Raw genomic sequence first — 23,831 nt, forward strand, 5'->3', positions numbered from 1 at the left:
GACTCTTCCCTGGGGGCTCAGTGTTAGAATCCGACGCACCACAGCAGGTTTACCGTAACCCTTCGACCATCACATTGACGATGTAACACAGAAATTGCATCCGGATTCAATACAAAATTCACAATGCCGATTTATATTCACGACAGTAAGGTTTCGGGGAGACTGTCTTCTGGCTCTTCCCTGGGGGCTCAGTTACAGACTCCGATGCGCCACAGCAGGTTTACTGTAACCCTTCGAATATCACATTGGCGAAGAAACACAGAAATTTCATCCGGATTCAATACAAAATTCGCAATGATGATTTATATTGACGAGAGTAAAGTTTCAGGGAGTCTGTCTTTGGCTATTCCCCGGGGGCTCAGTGTTAGTCTCCGATGCACCACAGCAGGTTTACTGTTACCCTTCGACCATCACATTGACGATGAAACACAGAAATTGCATCCGGATTCAATACAAAACTCGCAATGCCGATTTATATTGACGAGAGTAACGTTACGGGGAGTCTGTCTTTTGGCTCTTCCTTGGGGGCTCAGTGTTAGACTCCGATGCACCACAGCAGGTTTAATGTAGCCCATCGACCATCACATTGACGATGAAACACAGAAATTGCATCGGCAATCAATACAAAATTCACAATGCCGATTTCTGTCAACAGGAGCACCGTTTCGAAGAATATGTACTTTGGCTCTTCCCTGCGGGCCCAGTGTCAGACTCCGATGCACCACAGCAGGTTTACTGTTACACTGCGACCATCACATTGACGATGAAACACAGAAATTGCATCCGCATTCAATACAAAATTCGCAATGCCGATTTATATTGACGAGAGTAACGTTTCTGGTAGTCTGTATTTTGGCTCTCCCTGGGGGCTCAGTGTTAGACTCCGATGCACTACAGCAGGTTTACTGTTACCCTTCGACCATCACATTGACGATGAAACATAGATATTGCATCCGGATTCAATACAAAAGTCGCAATGCCGATTTATATTGACGAGAGATACGTTTTGGGGAATCTGTTTTTTGGCTCTTCCCTGGGGGCTCAGAGCTAGACTCCGATGCACCACAGCAGGTTTACTGTAACTTTTCGACCATCACATTGACGATGAGACACAGAAATTGATCGGGAATCAATACAAAATTCACAATGCCGTATTTCTGTCCACAGGTATACCGTTTCGAAGAGTAAGTAATTTGGCTCTTCCCTGGGGGCCCAGTGTTACACTACGATGCACCACAACAGGTTTACCGTTACCCTTCGACCATCACATTGACGATGAAACACAGAAATTGCATCCGGATACAATAAAAATTTCGCAATGCCGATTTATATTGACGAGAGTAACGTTTCGGGGAGTCTGTTTTTTGGCTTGTCCCTGGGGGCTCAGTGGTAGCTCCGATGCACCACAGCAGGTTTACTGTTATCCTTCGACCATCACATTGACGATGAAACACAGAAATTGCATCCGGATTCAATGAAAAATTCGCAATGCCGATTTATATTGTTGAGAATAACGCTTCGGCGAGTCTGTTTTTTGACACCTCCCTGGGGGCCTAGTGTTAGACTCCGATGCACCACAGCAGGTTTACTGTAACCCTTCGACCATCACATTGACGATGAAACACAGAAATTGTATCCGTATTCAATACAAAATTCGCAATGCCGATTTATATTGATGAGAGTAACGCTTCGGGGAGTCTTTCTTTTGGCTCTTCCCTGGGGGCTGAGTGTTAGACTCCGATGCTCCACAGCAGGTTTACTGTAACCCTTCGACCATCACATTGACGATGAAGAACAGAAATTGCATCCGGATTCAATACAAAATTCACAATGCCGATTTATATTGACGAGAGTAACGTTACGGGGAGTCTGTCCTTTGACTCTCCCCTGGGGGCTCAGTGTTAGAATCCGACGCACAACAGCAGGTTTACCGTAACCCTTCGACCATCACATTGACGATGTAACACAGAAATTGCATCCGGATTCAAAACAAAATTCACAATGCCTATTTATATTGACGAAAGTAAGGTTTCGGGGAGACTGTCTTCTGGCCCTTCCCTGGGGGCTCAGTTATAGACTCCGATGCACCACAGCAGGTTTACTGTTACCCTTCGACCATCACATTGACGATGAAACACAGAAATTGCATCCGGATTCAATACAAAACTCGCAATGCCGATTTATATTGACGGGAGTAACTTTTCGGGGAGTCTGTGTTTTGGCTCTTCTTTGGGAGCTCAGTGTTAGACTCTGATGCACCACGGCAGATTTACTGTTACCCTTCGACCATCACATTGATGATGAAACATAGAAATTGCATCGGCAATCAATACAAAAATCAAGAAATCGATTTCTGTCCACAGGAGTACTGTTTCGAAGAGTATGTACTTTGGCTCTTCCTTGGGGGCCCAGTGTCAGACTCCGATGCACCACAGCAGGTTTACTGTAACCCTTCGACCATCACATTGACGATGAAACACAGAAATTGCATCGGCAATCAATACAAAGTTCACAATGCCGATTTCTGTCCACAGGAGTACCTTTTTGAAGAGTAAGTAATTTGGCTTTTTCCCGGGGCCCAGTGTTAGAGTCCGAAGTACCACAGCAGGTTTACTGTTACCCGTCGTCCATTACATTGACGATGAAACACAATAACTGCAACCGGATTCAATACAAAATTGGCAGTGCCGATTTGCATTACAGCAGGTTTATTGTTACCCTTCGACCATCACATTGACGATGGAACACAAAATTGCATCGAGAATCAATACAAAATTCACAATGCCGATTTCTGTCCACAGGTATACCGTTTCGAAGAGTAAGTAATTTGGCTCTTCCCTGGGGGCCCAGTGTTAGACTACGATGCACCACAACAAGTTTACCGTTACCCTTCGACCATCACATTGCCGATAAAACACAGAAATTGCATCCGGATACAATAAAAATTTCGCAATGCCGATTTATATTGACGAGAGTAACGTTTCGGGGAGTCTGTTTTTTGGCTTGTCCCTGGGAGCTCAGTGGTAGCTCCGATGCACCACAGCACGTTTAATGTAGCCCTTCGACCATCACATTGATGATGAAACATAGAAATTGCATCGGCAATCAATACAAAAATCAAAAAATCGATTTCTGTCCACAGGAGTACTGTTTCGAAGAGTATGTACTTTGGCTCTTCCCTGGGGGCCCAGTGTCAGACTCCGATGCACCACAGCAGGTTTACTGTAACCCTTCGACCATCACATTGACGATGAAACACAGAAATTGCATCGGCAATCAATACAAAGTTCACAATGCCAATTTCTGTCCACAGGAGTATCTTTTTGAAGAGTAAGTAATTTGGCTTTTTCCCGGGGCCCAGTGTTAGAGTCCGAAGTACCACAGCAGGTTTACTGTTACCCTTCGACCATTACATTGACGATGAAACACAAAAACTGCAACCGGATTCAATACAAAATTGGAAGTGCCGATTTGCATTACAGCAGGTTTATATTTACCCTTCGACCATCACATTGACGATGAAACACAGAAATTGTGTCCGGATTCAATACAAAATTCGAAATGCCGATTTATATTGACGAGAGTAGCGTTTCGGGGAGTCTGTCCTTTGGCTCTTCCCTGGGGGCTCAGTGTTAGACTCCGATGCACCACAGCACGTTTTCTGTTACCTTTCGACCATCACATTGACGATGAAACACAGAAATTGCACCCGGATTCAATACAAATTTCGCAATGCTGATTTAAATTGACGAGAGTAACGTTTCGGGGTGTTTGTCTTTTGGCTCTTACCTGGGAACTCAGTGTTAGACTCTGATGGACCACAGCAGGTTTACTGTAACTCTTCGACCATCACATTGACGATGAGACACTGAAATTGATCGGGAATCAATACAAAATTCACAATGCCGATTTCTGTCCACAGGTATACCGTTTCGAAGAGTAAGTAAATTGGCTCTTCCCTGGGGGCCCAGTGTTAGACTACGATGCACCACAACAGGACAACCGTTACCCTTCGACCATCACATTGACGATGAAACACAGAAATTGCATCCGGATACAATAAAAATTTCGCAATGCCGATTTATATTGACGAGAGTAACGTTTCTGGGAGTCTGTTTTTTGGCTTGTCCCTGGGGACTCACTGGTAGCTCCGATGCACCACAGCAGGTTTACTGTTATCCTTCGACCATCACATTGACGATGAAACACAGATATTGCATCCGGATTCAATGAAAAATTCGCAATGCCGATTTATATTGTTGAGAATAACGCTTCGGTGAGTCTGTTTTTTGACTCCTCCCTGGGGGCTGAGTGTTAGACTCCGATGCACCACAGCAGGTTTATTGTAACCCTTCGACCATCACATGGACGATGAAACACAGAAATTGTATCCGTATTCAATACAAAATTCGCAATGCCGATTTATATTGACGAGAGTAACGTTTCGGGGAGTCTTTCTTTTGGCTCTTCCCTGGGGGCTGAGTGTTAGACTCCGATGCACCACAGCAGGTTTACTGTAACCCTTCGACCATCACATTGACGATGAAGAACAGAAATTGCATCCGGATTCAATACAAAATTCACAATGCCGATTTATATTGACGGGAGTAACGTTACGGGGAGTCTGTCCTTTGACTCTTCCCTGGGGGCTCAGTGTTAGAATCCGACGCACCACAGCAGGTTTACCGTAACCCTTCGACCATCACATTGACGATGTAACACAGAAATTGCATCCGGATTCAATACAAAGTTCACAATGCCGATTTATATTGACGAAAGTAAGGTTTCGGGGAGACTGTCTTCTGGCTCTTCCCTGGGGGCTCAGTTATAGACTCCGATGCGCCACAGCAGGTTTACTGTAACCCTTCGAATATCACATTGGCGAAGAAACACAGAAATTTCATCCGGATTCAATACAAAATTCGCAATGATGATTTATATTGACGAGAGTAAAGTTTCAGGGAGTCTGTCTTTGGCTCTTCCCCGGGGGCTCAGTGTTAGTCTCCGATGCACCACAGTAGGTTTACTCCTACCCTTCGACCATCACATTGACGATGAAACACAGAAATTGCATCCGGATTCACTACAAAACTCGCAATGCCGATTTATATTGACGAGAGTAACTTTTCGGGGAGTCTGTCTTTTGGCTCTTCTTTGGGAGCTCAGTGTTAGACTCTGATGCACCACGGCAGGTTTACTGTTACCCTTCGACCATCACATTGACGATGAAACACAGAAATTGCATCCGGATTTAATACAAAATACGCAATGCCGATTTAAATTGACGAGAGTAACGTTTCGGGGAGTCTGTTCTTTGGCCTTTACCTGGGGGCTCAGTGTAAGACTAAGATGCACCACTGCAGGGTTTACTCTAACCCTTCGACCATCACATTGACGATGGAACACAAAATTGCATCGAGAATCAATACAAAATTCACAATGCAGATTTCTGTCCACAGGAGTGCCGTTTCGAAGAGTATGTAATTTGTCTCTTCCCTGGGGGCCCAGTGTTAGACTCCGATGCACCACAGCAAGTTTACTGTTACCCTTCGATCATCACATTCGCGACGAAACACAGAAATTGCATCCAGATTCAATACAAAATTCACAATGCCGATTTTTATTGGCGAGAGTAACGTTTCGGGGAGTCTGTATTTTGGCTCTTCCCCGGGGGCTCAGTGTTAGACTCCGATGCACCACAGCAGGTAACTGTAGCCATTCGACCATCTCATTGACGATGAAACACAGTAATTGAATCGGCAATCAATACAAAATTCACAATGCATATTTCTGTCCACAGGAGTACCGTTTCGAAGAGTATGTACTTTGGCTCCTCCCTGGTGGCCCAGTGTCAGACTCCGATGCACCACAGCAGGTTTACTGTAACCCTTCGACCATCACATTGATGATGAAACATAGAAATTGCATCGGCAATCAATACAAAAATCAAAAAATCGATTTCTGTCCACAGGAGTTCCGTTTCGAAGAGTATGTACTTTGGCTCTTCCTTGGGGGCCCAGTTTCAGACTCCGATGCACCACAGCAGGTTTACTGTAACCCTTCGACCATCACATTGGCGATGAAACACAGAAATTGCATCGGCAATCAATACAAAGTTCACAATGCCGATTTCTGTCCACAGGAGTACCTTTTTGAAGAGTAAGTAATTTGACTTTTTCCCGGGGCCCAGTGTTAGAGTCCGAAGTATCACAGCAGGTTTACTGTTACCCTTCGACCATCACATTGACGATGAAACACAAAAACTGCAACCGGATTCAATACAAAATTGGCAGTGCCGATTTGCATTTCAGCAGGTTTATTGTTACCCTTCGACCATCACATTGACGATGAAACACAGAAATTGGGTCCGGATTCAATACAAAATTCGCAATGCCGATTTATATTGACGAGAGTAACGTTTTGGGGAGTCTGTTCTTTGGCTCTTCCCTGGGGGCTCAGTGTTAGACTCCGATGCACCACAGCAGGTTTACTGTTACCTGTCGACCATCACATTGACGATGAAACACAGAAATTGATCGGGAATCAATACAAAACTCACAATGCCGATTTCTGTCCAAAGGAGTACAGTTTCGAAGAGTATGTACTTTGGCTTTTCCCTGGGGGCCCAGTGATAGACCCCGATGCACCAAAGCACGTTTACTGTTACCCTGCGACCATCAAATTGACGGTGAAACACAGAAATTGCATCCGGATTCAATACAAATTTAGCAATGCCGATTTAAATTGACGAGAGTAACGTTTCGTGGAGTCTGTTCTTTGGCTCCTCCCTTGGGGCTCAGTGTTAGACTCCGATGCACCACAGCAGTTTTACTGTTACCCTTCGACCATCACATTGACGATGAAACATAGAAATTGCATCGGGATTCAATACAAAATTCGCAATGCCGATTTATATTGACGAGAGTAACGTTTCTGGTAGTCTGTCTTTTGGCTCTTCCCTGGGGGCTCAGTGTTAGACTCCGATGCACCGCAGCAGGTTTACTGTTACCCTTCGACCATCACATTGACGATGAAACAAAGAAATTGCATCCGGATTCAATACAAAATTCGTAATGCCGATTTATATTGACGAGAGTAACATTTCTGGTAGTGTGTCTTTCGGCTCTTCCCTGGGGGCTCAGTGTTAGACTCCGATGCACCACAGCAGGTTTACTGTTACCCTTCGACCATCACATTGACGATGAAACAAAGAAATTGCATCCGGATTCAATGCAAAATTCGTAATGCCGATTTATATTGACGAGAGTAACGTTTCGGGGAGTCTGTCTTTTGGCTCTTCCCTGGGGGCTCAGTGTTAGACTCCGATGCACCACAGCAAATTTACTGTTACCCTTCGACCATCACATTGACGATGAAACACTAAAATTGCATCCGGATTAGATACAAAACTCGCAATGCCGATTTATATTGACAAGAGTAACTCTTCGGGGAGTCTGTCTTTTGGCTCATCTTTGGGAGCTCAGTGTTAGACTCCGATGCACCACAGCAGGTTTACTGTTACCCATCGACCATCACATTGACGATGAAACACCGAAATTGCATCCGGATTCAATACAAAATTGGCAAAGCCGAATAACATTGACAAGAGATACGTTTCGGAGAGTCTGTTTTTTGGCTCCTCCCTGGGGGCTCAATGTTAGACTCCGATGCACCACAGCAGGTTTACTGTTTTCCTTCGATCATCACATTGACGATCAGACACAGAAATTGATCGGGAAACAATACAAAATTCACAATGCCGATTTCTGTCCACTAGAGTACCGTTTCGAAGATTGTATACTTTGGCTTTTACCTGGGGGCCCAGTGATAGACACCGATAAACCAAAGCAGGTTTACTGTTACCCTGTGACCATCACATTGACGGTGAAACACAGAAATTGCATCCGGATTCAATACAAAATTAGCAATGCCGATTTAAATTGACGAGAGTAATGTTTCGGGGAGTATGTCTTTTGGCTCTTCCCTGTGGTCTCAGTGTTAGACTCCGATGCACCACAGCAGGTTTACTGTATCAATTCGACCATCACATTGACGATGAAACATAGAAATTTCATCCGGATTTAATACAAAATTCGCAATGCCGATTTATATTGACGAGAGTAACGGTTCAGGGAGACTGTCTTTTGACTCTTCCCTGGGGGCTTAGTGTTAGACTCAGATGCACCACAGCAGGTTTACTGTTACCCTGCGACCATCACATTGACGATGAAACACACATATTGCATCCGGATTCAATACAAAATTCGCAATGCCGATTTATATTGACGAGAGTAACGTTTCGGTGAGACTGTTTTTTGGCTCTTCCCTGGGGGCTCAGTGTTAGACTCCGATGCACCACAGCAAGTTTACTAATATCCTTTGAGCATCACATTGACGATGAAACACAAAAATTGCATCCGGATTCAATACATAATTCGCAATGCCGATTTATATTGACGAAAGTAACGTTTCGGGGAGTCTGTCTTTGGCTCTTCCCTGGAGTCTCAGTGTTAGGCTCCGATGCACCACAGCAGGTTTACTGTAACCCTTCGACCATCACATTGGCGAAGAAACACAGAAATTGCATCCGGATTCAGTACAAAATTCGCAATGCCGATTTATGTTGACGAGAGTAAAGTTTCAGGGAGTCTGTTCTTGGCTCTTCCCTGGGGGCTCAGTGTTAGACTCCGATGCACCACAGCAGGTTTACTGTTTTAATTCGACCATCACATTGACGATCAGACACATAAATTGATCGGGAATCAATACAAAATTCACAATGCGATTTCTGTCCACAGGAGTACCGTTTCGAAGAGTATGTACTTTTGCTTTTACCTGGGGGCTCAGTGTTAGACCCCGATGCACCAAAGCAGGTTTACTGTAACCCATCGACCACCACATTGTCGACGAAACACAGAAATTGCATCCGGATTCAATACAAAATTCGTAATGCCGATTTATACTGACGAGAGTAACGTTCCGGGGAGTTTAGCTTTTGGCTCTTCCCTGGGGGCTCTGTGTTAGACTCCGATGCACCACAGCAGGTTTACTGTTACCCTTCGACCATCTCATTGACGATGAAACACAGTAATTGCATCCGGATTCAATACAAAATTCGTAATGCCGATTTATACTGACGAGAGTAACGTTCCGGGGAGTTTAGCTTTTGGCTCTTCCCTGGGGGCTCAGTGTTAGACTCCGATGCACCACAGCAGGTTTACTGTTACCCTTCCACCATCACATTGACGATGAAACACAGTAATTGCATCCGGATTCAATACAAAATTCACAATGCCGATTTAAATTGACGAGAGAAACGCTTTGGGGAGTCTGTTCTTTGGCTCTTCCCTGGGAGCCCAGTGTTAGACGCCGATGCACCACAGTAGGTTTACCGATACCCTTCGACTATCACATTGATGATGTAACACAGAAATTGCATCGGGAATCAATACAAAATTCACAATGCCGATTTCTGTCCACAGGAGTACCGTTTCGAAGAGTATGTACTTTGGCTCGTCCCTGGGGGCCCAGTATTAGACTCCAATCACCACAGCACGTTTACCATTACCCTTCGACCATCACATTGACGATGAAACACAGAAATTGCATCCGGATTCAATACAAAATACGCAATGCCTATTTATATTGACGAGAGTAACATTTCAGGGAGGCTGTCTTTTGGCTCTTCCCTTGGGGCTTAGTGTTAGACTCCGATGCACCACAGCGGGTTTACTGTTACCCTTCGACCATCACATTGACGATGGAACACAGAAATTGCATCCGGATTCATTACAAAATTCGCAATGCCGATTTATATTGACGAAAGTAACGTTTCGGAGAGTCTGTTCTTTGGCTATTCTTTGGGATCTCAGTGTTAGACTCCGCTGCACCACAGCAGATTTACTGTTACCTTTCGACCATCACATTGACGATGAAACACTTAAATTGCATCCGGATTCAATACAAAATTCACAATGCCGATTTATATTGACGAGAGTAACGTTTCGGGTAGTCTGTTTTTTGGCTCTTCCCTGGCGGCTCAGTGTTAGACTCCGATGTACCACAGCCGGCTTACTATAACCCTTCGACCATCACATTGGCGAAGAAACACAGAAATTGAATCCGGATTCAATACAAAACTCACAATGCCGATTTATATTGACGAGAGTAACGTTTCGAGGAGTCTGTCTTTTGGCTCTTCCCTGGGGGCTCAGTTTTAGATTCCGATGCACCACAGCAAGTTTACTGTAACCCTTCGACCATCACATTGACGATGAAACACAAATATTGAATCCGGATTCAATATAAGATTCGCAATGCCGATTTATGTTGGCGAGAGTGAAGTTTCGAGGAGTCTGTCTTCGGCTTTTCCGTTGGGGGCTCAGTGTTAGACTCTGATGCACCACAGCAGGTTTACTGTAACCCTTCAACCATCACATTGACGATGAAACACAGAAATTGCATCCGGATACAATACAAAATTCACAATGCCGCTTTATATTGACGAGAGTAACAATTCGGGGAGTCTGTTTTATGGCTCTTCCCTGGGGGCTCGGTGTTAGTCTCCAATGCACCACAGCAGGTTTACTGTAACCTATCGACAATCACATTGACAATAAAACAAGAAATTGCATCGGGAATCAATACAAAATTCACAATGCCGCTTTCTGTCCACAGGAATACCGTTTTGAAGAGTGTGTACTTTGGCTCTACCCAGGGGGCCCAGTGTTAGACTCCGATGCACCACAGCCGGTTTACCGTCACCCTTCGGCCATCACATTGACGATGAAACACAGAAATTGCATCCGGATACAATATAAAATTCGCAATGCCGGTTTATATTGACGAGAGTAACGTTTCGGGGAGACTCTCTTTGGGCTCTTCCCTGGGAGCTCAGTGTTAGACTCCGATGCACCACAGCAGGTTTACTGTAACCCTTCGAACATCACATTGACGATGAAACACAGAAATTGCATCGGGAATCAATACAAAATTCGCAATGCCGATTTATATTGATAGGAGTAACGTTTAGGGGAGGCTGTTTTCTGGGTCTTCCCTGGGGGCTCAGTGTTAGACTCCGATGCACCACAGCAGGTTTACTGTAACGCTTCGACCATCATATTGACGATGAAACACAGAAAATGCATCCGGATTCAATACAAAATTCACAATGCCTATTTATATTGACGAGAGTAACGTTTCAACGAGTCTGTTATTTGGCTCTTCCCTGGGGGCTCAGTGTTAGACTCCGATGCACCACAGCAGGTTTACTGTAGCCCTTCGACCATCACATTGACGATGAACACAGAAATTGCATCCGGATTCAATACAAGATTCACAATGCTGATTTATATTGACGAGAGTATCGTTTCGGGGAGTCTGTCTTTTGGCTCTTCCCTGGGAGCTCAGTGTTAGATTCCGATGCACCACAGCAGGTTTACTGTTACCTGTCGACCATCACATTGACGATGAAACACAGAAATTGTATCCCGATTCAATACAAAATTCGCAATGCCGATTTATATTGACGAGAGTAACTTTTAGGGGAGTCTGTTTTTTGAGTCTTCCCTGGGTGCTCAGTGTTAGACTCCGATGCACCACAGCAGGTTTACTGTAACGCTTCGACCATTACATTGACGATGGAACACAGAAATTGCATTCGGATTCAATACAAAATTCGCAATGCCGATTTATATTGACGAAAGTAACGTTTCGGAGAGTCTGTTTTTTGGCTATTCCCTGAGTGCTCAGTGTTAGACTCCGATGCACCACAGCAGATTTACTATTACCCTTCGACCATCACATTGACGATGAAACACAGAAATTGCATCCGGATACAATACAATATTCGGAATGCCGATTTATATTGACGAGAGTAACGTTTAGGGGAGTCTCTTTGTTGGCTATTCCCTGAGTGCTCAGTGTTAGACTCCGATGCACCACAGCAGATTTACTGTAACGCTCCGACCATCACATTGACGATGGAACACAGAAATTGCATTCGGAATCAATACAATATTCGCAATGCCGATTTATATTGACGAGAGTAACGTTTCAGGGAGTCTGTCTTTGGCTCTTCCCTGGGGGCTCAGTGTTAGACTCCAATGCACCACAGCAGGTTTACTGCAACCCTTCGACCATTACTTTGGCGATGAAACAGAGAAATTGCATCCGGATTCAATACAAAATTCGCAATGCCGATTTATATTGACGAGAGTAACGTTTCGGGGACTCTTTCTTTTGGCTCTTCCCTATGGGCTATGTGTTAGACTCTGATGCACCACAGCAGGTTTACTGTAACGCTCCGACCATCACATTGACGATGGAACACAGAAATTGCATTCGGATTCAATACAAAATTCGCAATGCCGATTTATATTGACGAAGTAACGTTTCGGAGAGTCTGTTTTTTGGCTATTCCCTGAGTGCTCAGTGTTAGACTCCGATGCACCACAGGAGGTTTACCGTTACCCTTCGACCATCACATTGACGATGAAACAAAGAAATTGCATCTCGATTCAATACAAAATTCGCAATGCCCATTTATATTGACGAGAGTAACGTTTCGGGGACTCTTTCTTTTGGCTCTTCCCTGGGGGCTCCGTGTCAGTCTCCGATGCACCACAGCAAGTTTACTGTAACCCTTCGACCATCACATTGACGATGACACAAAGAAATTGCATCGGGAATCTATACAAAATTCACAATGCCGCTTTCTGTCCACAGGAATACAGTTTCGATGAGTATGTACTTTGGCATCTACCTGGGGGCCCAGTGTTAGACTCCGATGCACCACAGCAGGTTTACCGTTACCCTTCGACCATCACATTGACGAAGAAACACAGAAATTGCATCCGGATACAATACAAAATTCGCAATGCCCAATTATAGTGAAGTGCGTAACGTTTCTGGGAGTCTGTCATTTGGCTCTTCCCTGGGGCCTCATGGTTCACTCCGATGCACCACATCAGGTTTACTGTTACCCTTCGACCATCACATTGACGATGAAACACAGAAATTGCATCCGGATTCAATACAAAATTCGCAATGCCGATTTATATTGACGAGAGTAACGTTTCCGGGAGTCTGTCTTCGGCTCTTACCTGGTGGCTCAGTGTTAGACTCCGATGCACCACAGCAAGTTTACTGTAACCCTTCGACCATCACATTGACGATGAAACACAGATATTGCATCCGGATTCAATACAAAATTCACAATGCCGATTTATATTGACGAGAGTAACGTTTCGGGGAGTCTGTCTTTGGCTCTTCCCAGGGGGCTAAGTGTTAGACTCCGATGCACCACAGCTGGTTTACTGTAACCCTTCGACCATCACATTGACGATGAAACACAGATATTGAATCCGGAATCAATACAAAATTCGCAATGCCGATTTATATTGACGAGAGTATAGTTTCAGGGAGTCTGTCTCTGGCTCTTCCCTGGGGGCTCAGTATTAGACTCCGATGCACCACAACAGGTTTACTGTAACCCTTCGACCATCACATTGACGATGAAACACAGAAATTGAATCGGGAATCAATACAAAATTCACAATGCCAATTTTATCCACAGGAATACAGTTTCGAAGAGTATGTACTTTGGCTCTTCCCTGGGGGCCCAGTGTTAGACTCTGACGCACCACAACAGGTTTACCGTTACACTTAGACCATCAAACTGACGATGAAAAACTGAAATTGCATCCGGATTCAATACAAAATTCGCAATGCCGATTTATATTGGCGAGAGTAACGTTTCGGGGAGTTTGTTCTTTCTCTCTTCCCTGGGAAATCAGTGTTACACTCCGATGCACCACAGCTGGTTTACTGTTACCCTTCGACCATCACATTGACGATGGAACACAGATGTTGCATCCGGTTTCAATACAAAATTCGCAGTGCCGATTTATATTGACGAGAGTAACGTTTCCGGGAGTCTGTTTTTTGGCTCAACCGGGGGCCCAGTGTTAGACTCCGATGCACCACTGCAGGTTGACTGTTACCCTTCGACAATCACATTGACGATGAAACACAGAAATTGCATCGGGAATCAATACAAAATTCACAATGCCTATTTATATTGACGAGAGTAACGTTTCGGGGATTCTGTCTTTTGGCTCTTCCCTGGGGGCTAAGTGTTAGACTCCGATGCACCACAGCAGGTTTACTGTTACCCTTTGACCATCACATTGACGATGAAACCCAGAAATTGCATCCGGATTCAATACAAAATTCGCAATGCCGATTTATATTGACGAAAGTAACGTTCCGGGGATTCTGTCTTTTGGCTCTTCCCTGAGTGCTCAGTGTTAGACTCTGATGCACCACAGCAGGTTTACTGTAATCCTTCGACCATCACATTGACGATGAAACACAGAAATTGCATCGAGAATCAATACAAAATTCACAATGCCGATTTCTGTCCACAGGAGTACCGTTTCGAAGTGTATGTACTTTGGCTCGTCCCTGGGGGCCCAGTATTAGACTCCGATCACCACAGCAGGTTTACCGTTACCGTTCGACCATCACATTGGCGATGAAACACAGAAATTGCATCCGGATTCAATACAGAATTCGCAATGCCGATTTATATTGACGAGAGTAAAGTTTCAGGGAGTCTGTTTTTGGCTCTTCCCTGGGGGCTCAGTGTTACACTCCGATGCACCACAGCTGAATTACTGTAACCCTTTTACCATCACATTGACGATAAAACACAGAAATTGCATCGGGAATCAATACAAAATTCACAACGCCGATTACTGTCCACAGGAATACCTTTTCGAAGAGTATCTACTTTGGCTCTTCCTTGGGGGCCCAGTGTTAAACTCCGGTGCACCACAACCGGTTTACCGTTACCCTTCGACCATCACACTGTCGATGAAACACAGAAATTGCATCCGGATCCAATACAAAATTTGCAATGCCGATTTATATTTACGAGAGTAACGTTTCGGGGAGTCTGTCTTTTGGCTGAACCTGGAGGCTCAGTGTTAGACTCCGATGCACCACAGCAGGTTTACTGTAACCCTTCGACCATCACTTTGACGATGAAACACAGATTTTGCATCCGGATTCAATACAAAATTCACAATGCCGATTTATATTGACGAGAGTATCGTTTCGTGGAGTCTGTTTTTTGGCTCTTCCCTGGGGGCTCAGTGTTAGACTCCGATGCACCACAGCAGGCTTTCTGTAACCCTTCGACCATCACATTGACGATGAAACACAGATATTGCATCCGGATTCATTACAAAATTCGCAATGCCGATTTATGTTCACGAGAGTAAAGTTTCGGGGAGTCTGTCTTTGGCTCTTCCCTGGGGGCTCAGTGTTAGACTCCGATGCACCACAGCAAGTTTACTGTAACCCTTCGACCAGCCCATTGACGATGAAATACAGATATTGCATCCGGATACAATACAAAATTCGCAATGCCGATTTACATTGACGAGAGTAAAGTTTCGGGGAGTCTGTCATCGGCTCTTCCCTGGGGGCTCAGTGTTAGACTCCGATGCACCACAGCAGGTTTACTGTAACCCTTCGACCATAACATATAGGATGAAACACAGAAATTGCATCCGGATTCAATACAAAATTCACAATGCAGCTTATTATTGACGAGAGTAACATTTCGGGGAGTCTGTTTATAGGCTCTTCCCTGGGGGCTCGGTGTCAGTCTCCGATGCACCACAGCAGGTTTACCGTTACCCTTCGACCATCACATTGACGAAGAAACACAAAAATTGCATCCGGATACAATACAAAATTCGCAATGCCCATTTATAGTGAAGAGAGTAACATTTCTGGGAGTCTGTCATTTGGCTCTTCCCTGGGGCCTCAGTGTTACACTCCGATGCACCACAGCAGGTTTACTGTTACCCTTCGAGCATCACATTGACGATGAAACACAGAAATTGCATCCGGATTCAATACAAAATTCGCAATGCCGATTTATATTGACGAGAGTAACTTTTCCGGGAGTCTGTCTTCGGCTCATACCTGGTGGCTCAGTGTTAGACTCCGATGCACCACAGCAGGTTTACTGTTACCTGTCGACCATCACATTGACGATGAAACACAGAAATTGCATCCCGATTCAATACAAAATTCGCAATGCCCATTTATATTGACGAGATTAACGTTTCGGGGAGTCTGTCTTTTGGCTCTTCCCTGGGGGCTAAGTGTTAGACTCCGATGCACCACAGCAGGTTTACTGCAACCCTTCGACCATCACATTGACGATGAAACACAGAAATTGCATCGGGAATCAATACAAAATTCACAATGCCGATTTCTGTCCACAGGAATACCGTTTCGAAGAGTATGTACTTTGGCGCCTCCCTGGGGGCCCAGTGTTACACTCCGATGCACCAAAGCAGGTTTACTGTTACCCTTCGACCATCACATTGACGATGAAACACATAAATTGCATCCGGATTCAATACAAAATTCACAATGCCGGTTTATATTGACGAGAGTATCGTTTCCGGGAGTCTAATCTTTAGCTATTCCATGGTTGCTCAGTGTTAGATTCCGATGCACCACAGCAGGTTTACTGTTACCCTTCGACCATCACATTGACGATGAAACACAGATACAGTATCCGGATTCGATACAAATTTCACAATGCCGCTTTATATTGATGAGAGTAACATTTCGGGGAGTCTGTTTATAGGCTCTTCCCTGGGGGCTCGGTGTCAGTCTCCGATGCACCACAGCAGGTTTGCTGTAACCCTTCGACCATCACATTGACGATGACACAAACAAATTGCATCGGGAATCAATAGAAAATTCACAATGGCTTTTTCTGTCCACACGAATACAGTTTCGAAGTGTATGTAATTTGGCTCCTCCCTAGGGGCCCAGTTTTACAGTCCGATGCACCAAAGCAGGTTTACTGTTACCCTTCGACCATCACATTGACGATGAAACACAGAAATTGCATCCGGATTCAATACAAAATTCGCAATGCCGATTTATATTGACGAGAGTAACTTTTCCGGGAGTCTGTTTCGGCTCTTACCTGGTGGCTCAGTGTTAGACTCCGATGCACCACAGCAGGTTTACTGTTACCCTTCTACCATCACATTGCAGATGAAACACAGATATTGCATCCGGATTCAATACAAAATTCACAATGCCTATTTATATTGACGAGAGTAAGGTTTCGGGGAGTCTGTCTTTTGGCTCTTCCCTGGGGGCTAAGTCTTAGACTCCGATGCACCACAGCAGGTTTACTGTAATCCTTCGACCATCACATTGACGATGAAACACAGATATTGAATCCGGATTCAATACAAAATTCGCAATGCCGATTTATATTGACGAGAGTATAGTTTCAGGGAGTCTGTCTCTGGCTCTTCCCTGGGGGCTCAGTGTTAGACGCCGATGCACCACAGCAGGTTTACTGTAACACTTCGACCATCACATTGACGATGAAACACAGATATTGAACCGAAATCAATACAAAATTCACAATGCCGATTTCTGTCCACAGGAATACAGTTTCGAAGATTATGTACTTTGGCTCTTCCCTTGGGGCCCAGTGTTAGACTCTGATGCACCACAACAGGTTTACCGTTACACTACGACCATCAAACTGAAGATGAAAAACAGAAATTGAATCCGGATTCAATACAAAAGTCGCAATGCCGATTTATATTGAAGAGAGTAACGCTTCGGGGAGTCTGGTTTTTTGCTCTTCCCTGGGGGCTGAGTGTTGGACCCCGATGCACCACAGCAGGTTTACTGTTACCCTTCGACCATCACATTGACGATAATACCCAGAAATTGCATCCGGATTCAATACAAAATTCGCAATGCCGATTTATATTGGCGAGAGTAACGTTTCGGGGAGTTTGTTCTTTGGCTCTTCCCTGGGGGCTCAGTGGTAACCTCCGATGCACCACAGCAGGTTTACTGTAACATTTCGACCATCACATTGACGATGAAACACAGAAATTGCATCCGGATCGAATACAAAATTCGTAATGCCGATTTATATTGACGAGAGTAACGTTTCGGGGAGTCTGTCTTTTGGCTCTTCCCTGGGGGCTCAGTTTTAGGCTGCGATGCACCGCAGCAGGTTTACTGTTACCCTTCGACCATCACATTGGCGATGAAACACAGAAATTGCATCGGGAATCAATACAAAATTCACAATGCCGATTTCTGTCCACAGGAATACCGTTTCGAAAAGTATGTACTTTGCTCTTCCCTGGGGGCCCAGTGTTAGACTCTGATGCACCACAACAGGTTTACCGTTACACTTCGACCATCACACTGACGATGAGAAACAGAAATTGCATCCGGATTCAATACAAAATTCGCAATGCCGATTTATATTGACGAGAGTAACGTTTCGGGTAGTCTGTCATTTGGCGTTTCCCACGGGGCTCAGTGTTAGACTCCGATGTACCACAGCAGGTTTACTGTTACCCTTCGACCATCACATTGACGATGAAACACTTAAATTGCATCCGGATTCAATACAAAATTCACAATGACGATTTATATTGACGAGCGTAACGTTTCCGGGAGACTGTTCTTTGGCTCTTCCCTGGGGGCCCAGTGGTAGACTCCGAAGCACCTCAGCAGGTTTACTGTAACCCTTTTACCATCACATTGACGGTGAAACAGAGAAATTGCATCCAGATTCAATACAAAATTCGCAATGCCGATTTATATTGGCGAGAGTAACGTTTCGGGGAGTCTGTTCTTTGTCTCTTCCCTGGGGGCTCAGTGTTAGACTCCGATGCACCACAGCTGGTTTACTGTTACCCTTCGGCCATCACATTGACGATGAAACTCAGAAATTGCATCGGGAATTAATACAAAATTCACAATGCCTATTTATAATGACGAGAGTAACGTTTCGGGGATTCTGTCTTTTGGCTCTTCCCTGGGGGCTCAGTGTTAGACTCCGATGCACGACAGCAGGTTTACTGTAATCCTTCGACCATCACACTGACGATGAAACACAGAAATTGCATCGGGAATCAATACAAAATTCACAATGCCGATTTCTGTCACACAGGAGTACCGTTTCGAAGAGTATGTACTTTGACTCGTCCCTGGGGGCCCAGTGTTAGACTCCGATCACCACAGCAGGTTTACCGTTACCGTTCGTCCATCACATTGACGATGAAACACAGAAATTGCATCCGGATTCAATACAAAATTCACAATGCCGATTTCTGTCCACAGGAGTAACGTTTCGAAGAGTATGTACTTTGGCTCGTACCTGGGGGCCCAGTGTTAGACTCCGATCACCACAGCAGGTTTACCGTTACCGTTCGACCATCACATTGGCGATGAAACACAGAAATTGCATCCGGTTTCAATACAAAATTCGCAATGCCGATTTATATTGACGAGAGTAAAGTTTCAGGGAGTCTCTTTTTGGCTCTTCCCTGGGGGCTCAGTGTTACACTCCGATGCACCACAGCAGAATTACTGTATCCCTTCGACAATCACATTGACGATGAAACCCAGAAATTGCGTCGGGAATCAATACAAAACTCACAACGCCGATTTCTGTCCACAGGAATACCTTTTCGAGGAGTATCTACTTTGGCTCTTCCTTGGGGGCCCAGTATTAAATTCCGATGCACCACAACAGGTTTACCGTTACCCTTCGTCCATCACACTGACGATGAAACACAGAAATTGCATCCGCAACCAATACAAAATTTGCAATGCCGATTTCTATTGACGAGAGTAACGTTTCGGGGAGTCTGTCTTTTGGCTCTTCCCTGGGGGCTCAGTGTTAGACTCCGATGCACCACAGCTGGTTTACTGTAACCCTTCGACCATCCCATTGATGATGAAACACAGATATTGCATCCGGATTCAATACAAAATACACAATGCCGATTTATATTGACGAGAGTAACGTTTCGGGGAGTCTGTTTTTTGGCTCTTCCCTGGGGGCTCAGTGTTAGCCTCCGATGCACCACAGCTGGTTTACTGTAACCCTTCGACCATCACATTGACGATGAAACACAGATATTGCATCCGGATTCAGTACAAAATTCGCAATGCCGATTTATGTTCACGAGAGTAAAGTATCGGGGAGTCTGTCTTTGGCTCTTCCCTGGGGGCTCAGTGTTAGACTCCGATGCACTACAGCAGGTTTACTGTAACCCTTCGACCATCACATTGACGATGAAACACAGAAATTGAATCGGAAATCAATACAAAATTCACAATGCCGATTTCTGTCCACAGGAATACCGTTTCGAAGAGTATGTACTTTGGCTCTTCCTTGGGGGCCCAGTGTTAAACTCCGATGCACCACAACAGGTTTACCGTTACCCTTCGACCATCACACTGACGATGAAACACAGAATTTGCATCCGGATCCAATACAAAATTCGCAATGCCGATTTATATTGACGAGAGTAACGTTTCAAGGGATCTGTCTTTTGGTTCAACCTGGGGGCTCAGTGTTAGACTCCGATGCACCACAGCAGGTTTACTGTAACCCTTCGACCATCACATTGACGATGAAACACAGATATTGCATCCGAATTCAATACAAAATTCGCAATGCCGATTTATGTTCACGAGAGTAAAGTTTCGGGAAGTCTGTCTTTGGCTCTTCCCTGGAGGCTCAGTGGTAGATTCCGATGCACCAGGGCAGGTTTACTGTTATCCTTCGACCATCACATTGACGATGAAACACATAAATTGCATCCGCATTCAATACAAAATTCACAATGCCGATTTCTGTCCACAGGAATACCGTTTCGAAGAGTATGTACTTTGGCTCTTCCCTGGGGGCCCAGTGTTAGACTCTGATGCACCTTAACAGGTTTACCGTTACACTTTGACCATCACACTGACGATGAAAAACAGAAATTGCATCCGGATTCAATACAAAATTCGCAATGCCGATTTATATTGACGATAGTAACGTTTCGGGGAGTCTGTCTATTGGCTCTTCCCTGGGGGTAGAGTGTTGGACTCCGATGCACCACAGCAGGTTTACTGTTACCCTTCGACCATCACATTGACGATGGAACACAGAAATTGCATCCCGACTCAATACAAAATTCGCAATGCCGATTTATATTGACGAGAGTAACGTTTCGGGGACTCTGTCTATTGGCTCTTCCCTGAGGGCTGAGTGTTAGATTCCGATGCACCACAGCTGGTTTACTGTTACCGTTCGACCATCACATTGACGATGAAACACAGAAACTCCATCCGGATTCAATAGAAAATTCGCAATGCCGATTTATATTGACGAGAATAACGTTTCGGGGAGTCTGATTATTGGCTCTTCCCTGGAGGCTGAGTGTTGGACTCCGATGCACCACAGCAGGTTTACTGTTAATCTTCGACCAACACATTGACGATGAAACACAGAAATTGCATCCCGATTCAATACGAAATTCGCAATGCCGATTTATATTCATGAGAGTAACGTTTCGGGGAATCTGATTATTGGCTCTTCCCTGGGAGCTGAGTGTTGGACTCCGATGCACCACAGCAGGTTTACTGTTTCCCTTCGACCATCACATTGACGATGAAACACAGAAATTGCATCTGGAATCAATACAAAATTCACAATGCCGGTTTATATTGACGAGAGTAGCGTTTCGGGGGTCTGATCTTTTGCTCTTCCATGGGGGCTCAGTGTTAGACTCCGATGCACCACAGGAGGTTTACTGTTTCCCTTCGACCATCACATTGACGATGAAACACAGAAATTGCATCCGGAATCAATACAAAATTCGCAATGCCGAATTAAATTGACGGGAGTAACGTTTTGGGGAGTCTGTTTATTGGCTCTTCCCTGGAGGCTGAGTGTTGGACTCCGATGCACCACAGCAGGTTTACTGTTAATCTTCGACCATCACATTGACGATGAAACACAGAAATTGCATCCGGATTCAATATAAGATTCGCAATGCCGATTTATATTGACGAGAGTAACGTTTCGGGGAGTCAGTCTTTTGAGTCATCCCTGGGGACGCAAAGTTAGACCCCGATGCACCACAGCAGGTTTATTGTAACCCATCGACCATGACATTGACGATGAAACACAGAAATTGCATCCCGATTCAATACAAAATTCCCAATGCCGATTTATATTGACGAGAGTAACGTTTCGGGGAGTCTGTCTATTGGCTCTTCCCTGGGGGCTGAGTGTTGGACTCCCATGCACCACAGCAGGTTTACTGTTAATCGTCGACCATCACATTGACGATGAAACACAGAAATTGCATCCCAATATAGTACAAAATGCGCAATGCCGATTTGTGTCCACAGGAGTACGGTTTAGAAGAATATGTACTTTAACTCTTCCCTGGGGGCCCAGTGTTAGACTCCGACGTACCACAGCAGGTTTACTGTTACCCTTCGACCATCACATTGACGATGAAACACAGGAATTGCATCCCGATTCAATACGAAATACGCAATGCCGATATATATTGACGAGAGAAACGTTTCGGGGAGTCTGTTTATTCGCTCTTCCCTGGGGGCTGAGTGTTGGACTCCGATGCACAACAGCAGAATTACTGTTACACTTCGACCATCACATTGACAATGGAACACAGAAATTGCATCCGGTTTCAATACAAAATTCGCAGTGCCGATTTATCTTGACGAGAGTAACATTTCCGGGAGTCTGCTTTTGGCTCAACCTGGGGGCCCAGTGTTAGACTCCGATGCACCACTGCAGGTTTACTGTTACCCTTCGACCATCACACTGACGATGAAACACAGAAATTGCATTGGGAATCAATACAAAATTCACAATGCCTATTTATATTGACGAGAGTAACGTTTCGGGGATTCTGTCTTTTGGCTCTTCCCTGGGGGCTAAGTGTTAGACTCCGATGCACCACAGCAGGTTTACTGTTACCCTTTGACCATCACACTGACGATGAAACACAGAAATTGCATCCGGATTCAATACAAAATTCGCAATGCCGATTTATATTGACGAATGTAACGTTCCGGGGATTCTGTCTTTTGGCTCTTCCCTGGGGGCTCAGTGTTAGACTCTGATGCACCACAGCAGGTTTACTGTAATCCTTCGACCATCACACTGTTGATGAAACACAGAAATTGCATCGGGAATCAATACAAAATTCACAATGCCGATTTCTGTCCACAGGAGTACCGTTTCGAAGAGTATGTACTTTGACTCGTCCCTGGGGGCCCAGTGTTAGACTCCGATCACCACAGCACGTTTACCGTTACCGTTCGACAGTCACATTGACGATGAAACACAGAAATTGCATCCGGATTCAATACAAAATTCACAATGCCGATTTCTGTCCACAGGAGTAACGTTTCGAAGAGTATGTACTTTGGCTCGTCCCTGGGGGCCCAGTTTTAGACTCCGATCACCACAGCAGGTTTACCGTTACCGTTCGACCATCACATTGGCGATGAAACACAGAAATTGCATCCGGATTCAATACAAAATTCGCAATTCCGATTGATATTGACGAGAGTAAAGTTTCAGGGAGTCTGTTTTTGGCTCTTCCCTGGGGGCTGAGTGTTGGACTCCGATGCACCACAGCAGAATTACTGTTACACTTCGACCATCACATTGACAATGGAACACAGAAATTGCATCCGGTTTCAATACAAAATTCGCAGTGCCGATTTATCTTGACGAGAGTAACATTTCCGGGAGTCTGCTTTTGGCTCAACCTGGGGGCTCAGTGTTACACTCCGATGTACCACAGCAGAATTACTGTAACCCTTCGACAATCCCATTGACGATGAAACACAGAAATTGCATCGGGAATCAATACAAAATTCACAACGCCGATTTCTGTCCACAGGAATACCTTTTCGAAGAGTAT

The sequence above is a fragment of the Schistocerca cancellata genome, chromosome 10, assembly GCF_023864275.1.
Source record: "Schistocerca cancellata isolate TAMUIC-IGC-003103 chromosome 10, iqSchCanc2.1, whole genome shotgun sequence".
NCBI classification, from domain to species: Eukaryota; Metazoa; Arthropoda; class Insecta; order Orthoptera; family Acrididae; genus Schistocerca; species Schistocerca cancellata.